The 15931-nt window shown below is 50.3% G+C and overlaps 1 pseudogene across 1 annotated transcript in view; it reads left to right on the plus strand.

Moving 5' to 3' along the window:
* The window catches only part of LOC144170854 (5-hydroxytryptamine receptor pseudogene), a 269075-nt pseudogene that overhangs the window by 91949 nt on the left and 161195 nt on the right, over positions 1 to 15931 (plus strand). Inside the window, exon 2 of the transcript XR_013322689.1 lies at positions 11579 to 11662. The product of XR_013322689.1 is annotated as a 5-hydroxytryptamine receptor pseudogene, transcript variant X1 (transcript). The remainder of the gene's footprint in view (positions 1 to 11578; positions 11663 to 15931) is intronic.

Below are 15931 nucleotides of genomic sequence, written 5' to 3' on the forward strand. Positions count from 1 at the left end.
TGAATCTCTTGCAGGAGAAGACTGCCCCAACTATGTTCCACTGGATGTGCTTCACAGCATTAGCGAAGGATGACTCAGGGCCCCTATTGGCGGTGAGATGTTTGACTGGCGCCCCCTGGCTCTGACGTCAGCTCAGGGACTCGCTCCGCTGTCGTCTGCTACACTCCGCTTGTGAGGGGCAGTAGGGCCCACGCTAGAAATTGCCCGCTGTGATGCTTCAGTGCATTAAAAACCGTGTATCTAGTAGTTCGTGTATTTATGCCCGCTTCTGACACATCTGAATAATTTCAAGCTGTATACTTCACAAGTTTGCAACACACGAGGAGAGAGAGACCAACTCGTCCTTTCTAGCTTATACGGGAGGTTCAGCGCTCAGAGCTCCTCGATATGTATTCAAATTGCGTAGGCTTCCATACAGTATTTTCGAGATGCTCTTATAAAGAATCAACAGTCTTCGTGCCAAACAGCAGGCCCGTACACGCGCATTGTACAGCAGGAAATAAGCGGCTGTGTTCTAGTTCTTTCGTTGTTTACTTGTACCAGGTGGATGTTTTTTTCTGTGTCCAACGCAATAATTTTTCCGCACCATCACTAATGTCTTTTTACTGGGTTTTGGGATGTTTGGGAGGATCACGAAGATCGTGTGGATATTTTCTTCAGGCTGTATGGCATACATTCCCTTCTTCACAAATTCGCTTTCGTTATGCCTGCCTGCAAGAAGATGCATATTCACAGCGTACGTTGTTTATTCACATGCAAATAGGATGATAATGTTTGTGCTACGCTACCGCGATCGCACCCCAACCTACGTTGTCCAGAGTACTCGAAGGCGGCTTTTGTGCTCCTAATTTCTACAGTAACCATTGTTACCATGTCGACACCCACACAATTATGACATGATTACTGTGTTGAAGGTGTGATACACTGGCCAACGAACGCAATAAATAGTATACGTGCATATATTACATGAATTGAAACCGATGAATATTTCCAAGCAGCTCTTTATTGTTTTCCACCCCTTCAAGGTCTAACGAACAAATCCTGGTCTTCTTGGGATGGCGTTCTATGAATCGAAGAAAATTACTCCTACCCTCTTCTTCTGGACTGAGGACTCGAGCCAATAAATGGTTAGATTTTACTGTCAGATAAATTTTCCTCATCCTGCTCATCCACCTCCTCCTTCTCCTCCGCTTCGGCGCATTTTTTTTATAACGCATATCTGAATATTGCAATGAGGCTGTTGGAAATGTACCGAATTTCCGTCCAGGTCTGAACAAGCAAAGTGTTACTGTATCGTTACCGTAGACGTTACTCGTTTTGCTCAATAAATCTCCATACAGGTTAGAAGCCTGGTATAAAACCAGCATGCGGCTATACGCACAGAAGGTTTTTTGGAACTCAACCCACAGTTTCCGTGGCCCATAGTGCATGTCGGCCTACTTTCATGCCATTAAAACGTGAAGGTATGTGATATACTACTTTCCAGTATTCGTTAAGGGTGCGAAAACTGTTTTAACTTATATATGATTACCGGGAATAGTAATGCCTTCTGCCAAATCCGACAGCCCCGAAGGCCTGATATCTGTTTTGTCTTGCATTTTCGCTGTTGTCGGTCATTAGCAACTGGCGGCTCCCTTTGTTCTAAAGATTGTTGAACACTGAAGCTCACGCTTACTCGGACTCTTCGCGCTGCGCGCAGGGCCGCCTTCACAAAAACTGGGGCGACGCAGGCAATGTTTGTTCCGGACCGGTATCAAAAACTACACTTTAAATAATGCATTCAGCTAGTGTATGCGATTTAAAGTGTTTTATTATGATAAAAAGTTACGCAGACGCAAAATCAGGTGTGGACAAGCCTCATACGTCAACCCAGGGCAAAGAAACAGCAGGGAGGGTAAGCCCGAGTGAAGCAGCTGATAAATGCGAGTCCCTAAGCCGACGTCACGAAGGAGCGCTTCGCAGCGCCTCCCGTGGTTGCGCTCACCATCAATAACAACTTCCGCCTACAAAAAATCCCGATGCACTGATAACCTTGAATAAATGCGGGAACAAGTTCACCTTGTCTCAGAACAAACCAAAGGCGCCGTGCTGCGACATCATGTTTGGCCGCCTGCATAGAAAATGCTTCTATGCAGTATAAATCCCGAATAGATCTTAGCAAAATTAAGTGCTTTCTGGCCATGTTGAACTCACGGCAGGACAAGAAGGCGAGGCGTCGACAATCACGACGCCTCGCCCAAGTGTAGCATCTGCGCCGAAGACTCAAAGTAGGACTTATTTTTATCGAGAGGCCAAGGTTCACTCAAGAGGCCGACGTTCGGGGCGAGCTTTCGCTAGCACGCTGGCGTGAAGAACCAGCGGACACAAACAATGATGATGGGGGTAGGTGACGGCAAGTGCTGACGCGTCAGGAGATGGTGATGGCATTGTACAGATTAAGAGGACGCTCTGCAATCAGTCCAAGTTTATCACACACGGGTGGTTACGCCAACCGGGACCGGTGATTGAACAAGGGCACTCACAATGTTTTGTTCACCCTATTTTTTTCACCTTAAAAGGGCCACGAATACAAAATACAACCTTGCACATTTGGTGAGGCCGCACAACTCAATTCAAGCCCCAAAAGACGTTTAATTAAATACTGTAAGGAATTTTTTTAGGTTGCAGAACTAAAATGCGCGTGGATTATTTCGTTCAGAAAAAGCTGAAATACAAGCATACACACACACACACACACACATATACACACACAAACACACACGCACACGTACACAAATGAGAAGCCCCTCTGCCTAACGACGACGATAATTGAAACGCGATTCTTTCTTGCGAACGAAAATCAAATGGCGCAGTGTTAAAGTCAGGGCCGCTGCAATCACAATCAAAGCGTCAACGATCAAAGCGCAACCCGCCTGAAAGCTAAGCGCCCGCACCTCCCCATTCTCCCGTCGTCGCCGTTAGATTAACGCCGCCGTTCAAAACCCAAACTGCTAAAGTCCAAAGCCAACGCCCGCGCAACGAACCCAAAGGAAAGGCTGAGTGATCCGAATGCGATGATGGCGCAATTGGATAGACGTCGGCTTCATAACCCGAAGGACCCTGGTTCGATGGCGACTACGGGAAGCATTTTTCTTCCTTGTTTCATCATCATCATCACCTTCTTCTTGTGCCCTGCCATTGTGTTAAGTGGGCTTCCCTGCAGAGCGTTTTGGTTACGACACCGCCGTCAGTGAGACCGAGAAAGCTTCGTTTTAAAAACAAGAAACACTGACAAACTTTCAAACTTGGAGCCCTCAGACTCACCGCAGATAGTCCGCACATAGTACGAAGGTCTTCCGAGCCGTAGGAATATGCGTTGAAAAAGAATGCCAGATTGCATCTCGAGGAATCCGCGGTTCACATGATAAAATCTAACGGAACGAGAGCTGCCACTGCACAGTCATGTTTCGCGACGGTGGCTTTGGTCGTCGGCCGTTGATCGCACACACAAGTCCCTGTGATGTCAAAAGGACCCACCGAGAAAGGGGTCATTGCGGCATCTCTTCTCCCCAAGTTTGCACTACAATTTGCATCACTGCTACTGCGCTAATTCAGTTTTCTTCTTTTAACGAGCCAAAGTTGTATTTCGTCTCCATGACCCCCGTGAAGTATTAAACAGCAAACTTTCACATCCCTCGACTCATAGCAACTAAATGAATCCATGTCCTTGCATGACAATAAAAGGAACCCTGGCCCTTGCTGCTCCCTCCTCCCAAAAGAACTCGATTTCTGCTTGATTTTCAAGGCAGACTACGCGAATGTCCACGCAGATCCGACAGTTTGCTGAGGAAAAAGTACGCGTGGGAGAAATACGCCGCCTTTGAACTAACGTCAGTTCGATTTGCATTTATATTGAAAGCTCAATCACTGATAGAGTGGGTGTGAACCTGTGTACCAGGCCCATGCATCGACTGGTGGACGGGAAGCATCAGAAAAAAGCGAATGAGCACGCCCAGCGCACGTCAATAAGTAAGAACGTCCTGCGGGTGCATCCATGGAGTGGGATTGCTAAACTCAGAAGACAGAGAAAATCGATGATAGTGCGCTCAGGCGTGTGCATGGCTAATTTTCTTTGTACGTGTGGGCTGTCTAATTTTACTTTGTCCCATCAGCATTCGTGGGCGCAATGAGGGCCTGCTTGTGACAGTGAGCCATGTCTTTGCCGCTGTCTACTAGGCGAACGGAGCGACTTTCCAACCGATTAGACAGGCCCGCAAACGGTTAATCGTCTTTTCTATGGTCGTAAAACGAGGCCTACGACCTCAATGCCATTCGTGACGAGGCGAATTAAAATATTTCAATTGAAACAAGAAAATAACGTTTTAGTGTTTATTTTTTCGTGCTGCGTATTTCATCGGTGGCACCTCTTGAACTCAACCTTTGTTGCCTCAAGACACGCTTGAAGGGTCTTGGAGACAAAACACACGTTTGTTTCATTCGAAAGATTGCCTCGTTAGGTTCATACGGACATCACTTCTAGCGTAAACTTCGCTCAAATAAGCTACACAATCAGGAAAAAAGGGAATGGCCACGCGACTCATTAGCTCATTTCTAGAACTAGAACATATGACGTCATGTGCACAGCCATGCGATTGGCTAAAGCCGGCAAGAGCAAACGCAAGTCATGTAGGGCTTATAAGCTTGCAGAACGAGTTGTTTTCGCTTAAGTGTAATGCATATTGATTTTATAGCAGTATGAATGGTGGGATAAAATAATAATGGAAGTTACGAAAGTACACATAAACATAAGTACACTACTAAGTACAAGTAAACATAAACGTAGCAGTTCGTACTGCCGTTGGGTCTGAGCGCACTATGCTTGTCATAGCTGCACAGCAGAGCGGCGCTTTGCGGTTGTCTCGGACTACACTGGCCAATCGGCGTAAGCGCCATTGTCTTACGTTACCCTATTTGTCAAACATACCCCATTTTTCACGCAACAATTACAACACAAAGTAACAAAAACAAATCAGGTGCAAATACGGTAGAAAACAAAGCAAAGGCGAATAGCGGTGTGGTGAAGTGTAGTGGCGCCATCTAGGGGGATTTGCAGTAAATAAGGCTCCGCAATCCGTTGCAAACTGAAATACGCACTTGAAGTTCACTTGGGGATCCGTACATGTGACGTTATGGCAGACGTCAGGAAACACTATTTGCCGGGAGAATCGGAACTTCAACTTAATTGCTCAATTTCTCAGTGAATAACGTATCACTTGCTGCCTGAAAAGCGCTGGGGGTACTACAGAATACCAAATATTTCGAATAAAACAAACTTGTATTTTGTCTGCATGGCCGTTTTCAGGACACTTCCCTATATACGCGTGCTGGTATGTTGCTACTTTTGTATCAGTGGCAGTTTTATGTTCAGCGCAAACAAACTGCACATAAAGCAAATTTTTCAATCGGGAAAGTGCGGCTTTCCTTCATTTCACCAGCATTTTTAGGGAGTCGAGAACAAGGTGAAGCAATAACGGTGTTTCTATGAGCTTCTTCGTCTTCCTACAATCGAGTCGCACTCATTAACCTGTCACCTTTCCCTGTCCCACTGTCATGCATTTCAAGTCGAATTTCACCATCGTTTCGATACGTAGGAACGACTGCTGGTCTAAGGTGACAGAATTGGCTGCCACAAACCGGAAGGCAGAAGAGGAGGGCGACAAATAAACTTTACAATAAATGTTCACACTGGCTTGTCTACACCAGGGTTGACATACATGACGACCTTTTATAAGTTATGAGCCTCTAATCAGCGTGAGTTAGAGCCAGGCAGTAGCTCCGCTTGTGGCGCCGCTAATTTTATCGTTTGTCTCTTCTCAGCAACCACTGAGGCGGGTTGGTGTAATTGTAGGTGGAGGCAAACCGACGTATTATTCCGAACTGCATTTAAAACAAACTTTCAGTGGCTGGTTGCACTTCAACCGCAGATACCGTTTATTGAATGTACGCGAAACAAAAATCAGTTTCTATGGTTTATATATGGTTTCTATACTAAAGTGTGTAGACGGACTAGTTGGTTCATACTGAAGGCAAAAAACAGCGCAAAGAAACGGCACGGAAGACGAGAAAAGACTATATTTGTTCTATATTAGTTAAAGAATAATTGTGCACTGTGAATTCCTCGGTCGTGTTGGATTACAATTCCCTTTGACAGCAAACCTCTATTAGGATGCTTTGGCAGTCCCCTTCATTACAATAGCCGTCAGAGATAAAATAAAGTTCGAGCGGTCACCCGCAACGAAATGCAACGTGCCAACTCAGGGCCGTCAGAATAACGATGAGATTGAAAAAGGAGTTTTGAGCTTGGAAAGGCAGCTTGAACAGGGAGCCAAGCTAAGAAGTAAGATTACCCGTGACAGGGCTTATCGTTTGTTTTTTTATGGATCCATTAAACAGGTACAGCACAACCAGGGCCATTGACCATGGCCCGACGTAACAGTTTATAACGCGACTACGCTGGATGGTTTCTATCTCTTCCTGCTCCAATATAAAGGTGTGCCTGCTGTTTCCTTCGTGACCCCTTGTCCGCAGTCAGAGCTATTCAAGAAAAGCAAGCCCACCCACGCGGCCCCACGTGCAGCCATTACCGCAGTGGTCGCGTCATTTCGCTTGAAAGAAAACTGGAGTAAGAAAAGCCCGCGGGGCCGCGTGCGTAGTTTTTTTTGTTTTATAGCCGCGTGCGACGCCACTAACAGCCGTATCATGTTGCCAGATGTCGTTAGCAAACAACACTAGAGAGTTTTAGCTGACCGTTTCTGACGGTCCGCTCCGCTCCGATAGCAAGCGGGAGCGCCATTGCGCATGCGTGGCACGCTAGCGCGCTACTGGCGATACCGGAGCGGGGCCCCGCTCCGATAACCGGGGCCTCTTAGCGGACCGTCGCGGCAGCTTACGCTACCGGGCGGAATTTTAACATGGCTGCCCCCGCAATGCGACCGCGCTCCGGCGAACTTCGTTTCGTCAGTTGAAACACGACCGACGAAGCCGCGAAAGCGCTTCCGAATAGGCAATGGTGCCACAAACCTCAAAGATCTTTAGAACGGAAGCGAAAAACGTCGACCGAAGCGCGGGGCTAGCGCCGAGAAAGACAGCCTTGGCTTGGCTATTCCAAAGTTTATCGGCTTGTTTATTGTTATTTAGAAAAATTATACCATGTCAGCCACTACATTATACAAATAAAAAAGGCTAAATGAGGCCACGAAACACGGCATTTTGCTTTGTTTGGGTGACCAAATACAAATTGTTAGGTTTCCTTTAGGATGAAGTTTTCGTTTACACGCGCACGCGGAACGACCAGTCACGCGAATCATTCCCCGTCGAGGGAGATACGGTTATCGCTTAGCTAAAAGCCTTTCGGCTGCTGACGCTCCGGTTGTGCTGAGCGTCACGTCGGGAGCATAGCGGAGCGTCAAAAACGGCCAGCTAAAACTCTCTACTAAGTGCGCTGAAATGTTCCGCAGAGCGTGTATTTTTTGTGAACTTTGCGTCTTCCACTGGGAATACCAATCCAGCCCTTCGAAGAAATTAGCGCGCGTATGTGTGTGTGCTCATGCGTGCGTGCGTGTATGTATGCGTGCGTGCATGCTTGTGTGCGTGCGTGCGTGCGCGCGTGCTTGTGTGTGTGCGTGTGCGCGTGCCTGCGTGCGTGTGTGCGTATGTGTGTGCGTGCGTGTGCGCGTGCCTGTGTGTGCGCGCGTGTGCGCGCGCGTGTGTGTGTGTGCATGTGTGTGTATGTGTGCGTGCGTGCCTGCGTGTGTGTGTTCGTTTGTGTGCGGGTGCGTGCGTGCGTGTGTGCCTATGTATGTGTGCGTGTGTGTGCAGGTGCGTGCGTGTGTGCCTGTGTGTGTGCGTGTGTGTCTGTGTACGTGTGCGCGTGCGTGTGCATGTGCCTACGTGAGTGTGTGTGTGCGTCTGTGTGTCCGTGCCTGAGTGTGTGTGTGTGCACGCGCACGTGCGCGCCCGCATGCGCGTGTGTGTGTGTTTGTGTGCGTATGTGTGCGTACGTGCATGCATATGTGTGTGGGTGCGTGCGTGCGTGCTCGCGTGCTCGCGTTCTTATGTGTGTGCACGTGCCTGCGTGTGTGTGTGCGTGCCTGCGTGCTTGTGTGTGCGTGTGTGTGTGCCTGTGCGGTTGCCTGAGTGTGTGTGTGTGTGCGTGCTTGTGTGTATGCGTGTGTGTGTGCGTGAGTGCGTGTGCACGTGCCTGCATGTGTGTGTGTGCGTGCGTGCATGCGTGTGTGTGTGAGTGCGTGCGTGCTTGTGTGTGCGTGCGTGAGTGCGTGCGTGTGTGTGTCCGTGCGTGCGTGCGTCTGCACGTGTCTGCATGTGTGTGTGTGCGTGCGTGCATGCGTGTGTGTGTGAGTGCGTGCGTGCTTGTGTGTGCGTGCGTGAGTGCGTGCTTGTGTGTGTGCGTGTGTGTGTCCGTGCGTGCGTGCGTCTGCACGTGTCTGCATGTGTGTGTGTGCGTGCGTGCTTGTGTGTGTGTGTGCGTGCCTTCATGTGTGTCTGTGGGCGTGCTTGTGTGTGCGTGTGTGTGTGCGTGCGTGTATGTGCGCGTGCCTGCGTGTGTGTGCATGCACGCTTGCGCGTGTTTGTGTGCACGTGCGTGCGTGTATGTGCGCGTGCGTGCGAGCGTGCGTGCGTGCGTGTGCGCATGCCTGCGCGTGTGTGTGCATGTGTGTGTGAGCGTTTGTGTGTGTGCACGCGTGCGTTCGTGTGTGCCTGCACGTGTGTGTGCGCGTGTGTAAGCGCATTCGCGCGCGTGTGTGTGCGCTTGCCGGTGTTGTGTGTGTGCGCGGGTGCCTGCGTGTGTGTGTGTGTGCGTGCGTGTGCGCGTGCATGCGTGCATGTGTGTGTGTGTTTGTGTGTGCGTGCGTGCTTGTGTGTGTGTGCGCGTGTGTGCGTGTGTGCGCGTGTGTGCACGTGCCTGCGTGTGTGTGTATGGGCGTGCGTGTGTGCGTGACTGCTTGTGTGTGTGCGGGCGTGCTTGTATGTGTCGTGTGTGTGCGTGCGTGCGTGTGCGCGTGCCTGCTTGTGTGTGGGCGTGCATGCGTGCTTCTGTGTGTGCGTGTGTATGTGCGTGCGTGCGTGGGTCTGCACGTCCCTGCGTGGGTGTGTGTGCGTGCGTGCGTATGCACGTGCCTGCGTTTGTATGTGAGCGTTCGTGCGGGATTGTGTATGTGTGCGTGCGTGCGTGCGTGTGCGCGTGCCTGCGTGTGTGTGTGTGTGCGTGCTTGTGTGTGTGCGTATGTGTGTGTGCGTGCGCACGTGCCTGTGTGGGTGTGCATGCGTGCTGGTGTGTGAGCGTGTGTGTGTGTGCGTGCGTGTGTGCCTGCGTGTGTGTGTGCGTGTGTGTGTTTGTTCGTGTGTGCGCGTGCGGGTGTGCGTGCGTTTGTGTGTGAGTGAGTGTGTGTGTGTGTTTGCGTGTGTGTGCGTGCGGGTGTGTGTGCGTGCGTGTGTGGCGTGTGTGTGTATGTGTGTGCGTGCATGCCTGCGTGCATGTGTGTCTGTGTGCGTGTGTGTGTGTGCGTGTGTTTGTGTGTGCGTGCGTGCTTGTGTGCGCGTGTGTGTGTGTTGCGTTCACGTGTATACGTGCCTGCGTGTGTGCACGCGGGTGTAAATGTGCGTGCGTGCGTGTGCGTGTCGCCCCACGGTTGTCTTAAGCGAAGCTGATATGGCTAGTCTTCTCTTTGTTTTTGTGTTTGCGAACAAAAACATCGGAGGCTGCACGTGTCTTTGAAGCGCGACGCGCTAGCAAAGGAAGGTCCCGGTGTGTGAGTGCTCGTGCTTTTAGAACGCGGGCACAACCAAAGTCGCACACCATTCCAAACCATTCCACACCATTCCGCACACCTCAAACTTACTTACTCACCTGATTAGCTGATTACGCATCTTGAGTAGGTTTAATTAATAACAGGCATCATTTGCAACATGAAAGCAAGACTTGGACTTTAACGTGGTACGTGTCATTACGTTTACATGCATATTCAGTAGATTAGTTAGTATCAATAAGCACCATTTTCAAGGCTAATAGTTATTCTGCGTGTTGGAACGGGGCTTTGTCGTGGGTAATCGCGGTAAACGCTCAAGAGAAACAACCTCTTACCTCGATTCTGAGTCACTTTTATGCCGTGTGCTAAAAAAGCTTTCCTTCGACTCTTAGAACGTCGAATGGCTAGTGATTTCCTACGAAATTTATCTCGGGAGAAACGCGGCCTCGTTGGAACTTCTCTGTGCCACCGAAAAGCCTGCGACCAATATTGGCTGAAAGATGAGCCGTAACAAGATTTTATTAGATTTATAGGCCGTAAAATAGTGTGTATCGAAACTCAGAAACACGTGGCACCGTTTTGGGGCACTGTCCGTAGCTGTAGCCGTGTGGGTGTGCCTAACGCCACAGTGACGACCAGTAACTTCTCACGCTAAAGACAAGCTCAGTTTAATAAAGTTTTGTCTCCTCTCTCTCTCTCTCTCTCTCTACACTTCAGTTTAAAACTAGACAAGCTAATTTTATTTCTCGCCTAAAGAGCTTCAAAGGCGCTAACGTACTTTATGCTCGCATTGCCACGACCCATGTTCCACATAAGCTTGACCACCCCGTTGGTTGACACGCAGCTGGAAGTCACCAGCATGGTGGCACGTGCCCAGCTGGGGGACAGTGCGTGGCACAAGAGCGCCGAACAATGTGCGCCGTGGCATAATTGAGGGCAACGAAGAAGATAGATCGGATGGAACTAGTCGCACCCTCTAACTTGTGGGCAGACGTACGCCCGTGTAAATAGATAGTTCTGTTGCAACTATTGTTTCAGCCGTTACAATATATGCATCGCTGTCTTATATTATCGCTGATACTCATTGTGTGGGATGTATACGCAGGACGTTAGAAGAAAACACGGCTGCATTGTGTTCGTGTTTTCTTCTAACTTTCTGCGTTTTTTCGTTCAAGCTGAAGTATGCAGTCTATCGAGTACCCTATATTCGCTTAAAGTCCGTCATTTAAAAAAAAAACTTCCAAGAGCCTGCTTTATTTTTATATTCTCCGCAAAGGATCGATTGGGGGCTCATATTGTTCTCTCCACTTCCAGCAACTTGTCCCCTCTGCCAACTCTGCTGCAATTTTGTGGAGATGCACGTAATGAAGTAAAAACATACAGCGCAGTGGAGGCTCCAGCGGGTAATGCAGAAAGTTACTTTTTCATGTATGCTTGTTGTGAAGCATAATCCACCGTCTTCAGAGCTCGCACCCATGGAATCCTTTTCGGGTTCATTCTTTGCGGACTCGAGAAAACACGGCTCATCTTGTTAAGCCTTGACCGCGCTCCATCTCTGCCAGCCCTTAACAAGAAACAGCAATCGCATTCATTTCCGCCTTCTGGGGTGTTCCCTTTTCTCTCATTTGACTTGTCTTTTTTTTTCTGCTTTTCAGCCTGTCTGGTCTGCAGTGAACTAAGTTGCTGGAAGTGTGCGCAACTATTTTCTTTGGTGCACGCAGGTATTGGATTAGTGAGTGACGTCTTTCCGCATCATTTTTCTCCCTTTTCAGCCTCCATCTGCCAGGAGCTTACAGTGCACTACGCTTGACTTCCGGAATCCGGAAGCACGTCCGAGAGCTGACCATCTCCCTCAGGTAAGAACCTCGATCTTGTGAAGAGAAAAAAACATGATGAAAGGTAGAAAAACGCAGCACCGGAAGAGGCGGGCACTCCACACGCGCCCCTGTCGGGGCCCCGTCACTTCGAGTTTTCGCGTGAATAATGCACGCTTGTTTGCACCTTGCGGGACATCACAACGTGTTATTGTTTTAATTATCCATTACATTTTGCAGCTTGTAATCCGAAGTCCGTTGCGTGCTACTTGTGGCACCGTATTTTTGCATTTCTCATTGCTCTGACCTTTTCTGTCGCTCTCAGTTTACGTTTTTTTGTCGATAAAAAGAAGTTATTTTGGCGCAGTACTTTCTGCGCATTTATTTTTTCCTTCCTTATTTTTGTTTAAATATGGTGAGTGTAGGAAGCGCTGCAGACTGCCTCAAAAAGACGTCCAAGGGCTATTGCTTTAAACAAGATTCCACATATATTCACTTACAACTGCTGACACACTGCGCAACGTATAAGTACCCAGAACGCACGACGGGCAGCTTCCTTAAGGCGCGATACTTCCCTCCAGCAGCAGACAGAAGTCATGTTTCCAGCTCTTAAAATATACCCGCATAACCGACATGAAGGGCCGCTTTTAAAAATTGTCATGCTCGCACTCGAGGCCTCCCGTCATACGCGCTCAGCGATTAAGCAAACATGTGGTTGGTGCCTTTCTCATAGGAATCGGTACAACACGAAAGTGAAGTGTGCCTTCACAGGAGCATTCAAATGTTTATTGTGCATCCTTTATGAACTTGCACATCACTATTTATATTTCGTCGGTATGGCACCGCTAGACGCATCAACTTTAAACGCTGCATTGTACGCACCGGAACGTTGCGTAAATTCGACCGAAACCACAGCCACTTAAAAATCGTGCGAAGTAAACCGAACCGAAACCGAAACCAAAAGCAGTAGGTGGCGGAGGGTGCCTCAATTCACCCTCGCCACGCGTGCATGAAGACTCTGGCATCGAGGCGCCTGCTGTCGGCGCTCATTAGCGTCATGATGAACTACTTCGCTTCGCCTTTTCTCAACGGCAGCACAATCTTAACAAAGAAAGTGGTAGGAAAGATATAACACACGTTCGCAGGCCTACTTGCGCTTGAATCCATAGCACATTCGGCCGAGCGCTGTGTGCTTCCTCTGGCGGCGAGAGAGTTCGTGGCTCGAATCCGGGCGCTGCCGCATCATTTGAACTTTTTCTGGCGATGTCATTTCTGTGACGGATATGACGCCGGCTCGATCTTGGTATAACCGGTGTTACGAATCGGCCAACGCCACGTGTTTAGCTGTTACGAATCGGCCAACGCTACGTGTATTCCCTCATCAGCCACCACGTGTTTCCCGCATCAGCTTCCACGTGCGAAGCCACGACGTTCGCCACACCCTTCAGGCCCCAGCGCGGCGGTGAGTCACGCATCGACATACCCGGCTCAGACGTTTCGCTATCGGCGCGATCAACATTCGATAGCGCGACTCCGGCACCTTTCAAGGACACTCTCTTCCCTCTCTCGGACGCCACGTGCAGCAAGGCTATGAATGACTCACAAACTGGGGAAAGAGCTTTGTGTGTGTCTGTGATGTTCGTGGCGTGTTACTCTTGGGGGCGTTTTTTTGGGTATAAATAGAAGCAGCACAAACGTTGAAATTCATTCCTGTCTGAGCAGCGAATCCATGCGGTCGCTCTGCTCGAGTCCTGTATTGTAACCTCGCCCGTCAGGGCATTGTATGTTTTTTTGGCTTCGGCTCACCTCTCGCTATGAAGTAAACAGTTACGTTATCCTACTGCTCTGGACTTCTCTTCGGCTGCAACAGCGGCTGGGCGCTCGCATCATACACGCTACCCATCGTATGTTGGAGGCCACGGAGAACGGATCGGGTGCCCCTGCCCGGTTGCAACACTGGTTGGCAGCGGTCGGATGACAACTTCGTGACACCTGGAGCCAGCGGTGCGAGACCCAACACCACGGACGTCAAGGCGGCTTCGGACTTCGCAGAATTCACGGTGGTCAAGGGTGTTATTCGCGGAAAACATTTTTGGGAGCAGTGGGAAAGCAGTACTCTAGACCGACCATGAATTTGAAGGCGTTGAAAAAACCGCAGTTGTTGGAGCTTGCAAAAGAGTTGCGCTTGGATGTTACGGACGCGCTGAGAAAGCCAGAGCTGATACAGGCTATACTCGCTGTTGGGGCTGACGATGACGAGCTGTCAGAGTGCATTGAGCTGATCAATGACAGGGAGGCCGCTAAGCGTCAGGCTGCAGAGGCTGAGCGCCAGCGTGAGGAACGCAAGGATAAAACGCGAGAACAGGAGCGACAGCATGAGCTAGAAATGAAACGTCTTGACATCGAGGCATCTCGATCTAGGCGTCAGAGTGGCAGCAGCGTGCAGTCTGCGGCGACTGAGCGGCCTACGCTACGAATGTGTGACCTCATGCGACCCTACAAGGTAGGAGAAACATCGGTCTTTTCTTGGTCAACTTCGAGCGTGCGTGTGAGAGGGCCCAGTTTAGCCGAGACTCATGGCCGCAAAAGCTGCTTACGCTTTTGCCAGGTGAGGCATCCGACGTGATGGCCCGCTTGCCAAAGGAGGAGGCGGAGGACTACCAGAAAGTCAAGTCGAGCCTCCTGCGTAAGTACAGGCTGTCAGCAGAGGCGTTTCGCCAGAAGTTCCGGGAAGCCGAGCAAGCTAGAGGCGAGTCGTACTCTGAGTTCGCCTACAAGCTGAGGGCAAATATGGAAGAGTGGCTCAAAGAGGCAGAGGCTTTCGGAGAGCACGACAAAGTAGTTTAGTGCTTCGGTCTTGAGCAGTTTTACCGCCGTCTACCAGAAAACCTGAGACTCTGAGTGCAAGATAGGCCAGGGGTAAAAACTGTGGATCAGGCAGCCCAGCTAGCCGACGAGGTCGTCGCACGTCGAGGTGCGCAGGGGCCGAAAGACGGCCACAAAGAGTTCAGGCCGAGGCCTGATAAGTCAGGGCCGAAAGGCAGAGCTCCCCAGGTAGATGGTGGAGCAAGGGAAGTCGTTCTCGTGGATAGAGAAACTGGCCACGATAACGAAGAGAGAGCAGCAGACGCTGAGGAGCAGCGCAGAAAGAAAGCTTTTGAAGCGCGCAGACAGGTTGCGTGTTACAACTGCGGCGAGACGGGACATTTCGCTGCCAGTTGTAAGAAGGGAAAACTAGTCTTTCACGTACTAGATCAGAGTGAGGAGAGCAGGCAGTTTCTAGAGCCGTACGTACGGGAGCTAGTCGTCAATGGTAAACCGTGCCGAGTTCTTCGTGACTCCGCGGCGACGGTAGACATGGTCGACCTTTCGTACGTTGAACCGGATCAGCTAACAGGGCAGTGTGTTTGGGTGAAGCCAGCCGTAGGAGCACGAAACGTGCGTCTGCCGATTGCTAAGGTCAGCATCGGAGGTCCGTTTGGTGAACTTGTGACGCAGGCAGCAGTATCCCCACAACTTCTGCCGGAGTACAGGTACCTATTCTCGAACAGGTCGGATCAGCTGTTAAACGAAAAGGGGTACAATTTTGAGACACTGCCGAGGAAAGAACCAGCTGGGCTCGCTGCGAAGAGCTCGAGTAACGATAGGGTCGCCACCTCTGTGAGGAATGGCGAAACTCAGACGGAAAGCGATGATTGGGCATTTCCAGAGGCTAGCGACGGAGGGCAGCGTAAGTACACTGTGTGTAAGGCCCCTACGCTGAGCGGAGATGTTTCATCGCGATGTTCGAAGTGCGCTAGATCACGGGAATCCTTGAAAACGGCTGTCGACCCGAACGCGCGCAGTTCGCGGGCAACTGAGCCGTCTTCTTAGAGAGGGCAGCCTAGGTGTAGTGTGGTTCTGGCAAGAAGGAAGGAGAACGGAAACACGCTTCGGTCTTCGCGTGCCGAGGCTGTCGCTGAAAGCGCGAGTGGCGACGAGGTAGTGACTGTAGGGAACTACAAGGTGTCTAAAGAGCTCGTCGTGCCCGTTTCACTCCCAGCTGATGCTCCCGACTATAGGCCAACATCGGCTGAGCTAGTTGAGGTTCCGGTGTCGCCTGTGGCTGAACCGAAGTCGGGAACCGACCAGCCTAGAGGAGAGAACGTAAACGCGTTCCGAGGTTCGTTTGCCGAATGCGTTCGCAAAAAGGTGAGTAACGAGGAGAGAGGGAAAACTTCTGCGCGTACTTGCGGCGCGTGTTTTAATGCGGGCACGCCGAGGGGCAAAGCCGTGAGCTCGCATCGCGCCGAAGTAACGCCGCCTCCAAGG

The sequence above is a fragment of the Haemaphysalis longicornis genome, unplaced genomic scaffold (assembly GCF_048455015.1).
Source record: "Haemaphysalis longicornis isolate Haplotype H1 unplaced genomic scaffold, Haemaphysalis longicornis Haplotype H1 scaffold_2, whole genome shotgun sequence".
In the NCBI taxonomy this organism is placed as follows: Eukaryota; Metazoa; Arthropoda; class Arachnida; order Ixodida; family Ixodidae; genus Haemaphysalis; species Haemaphysalis longicornis.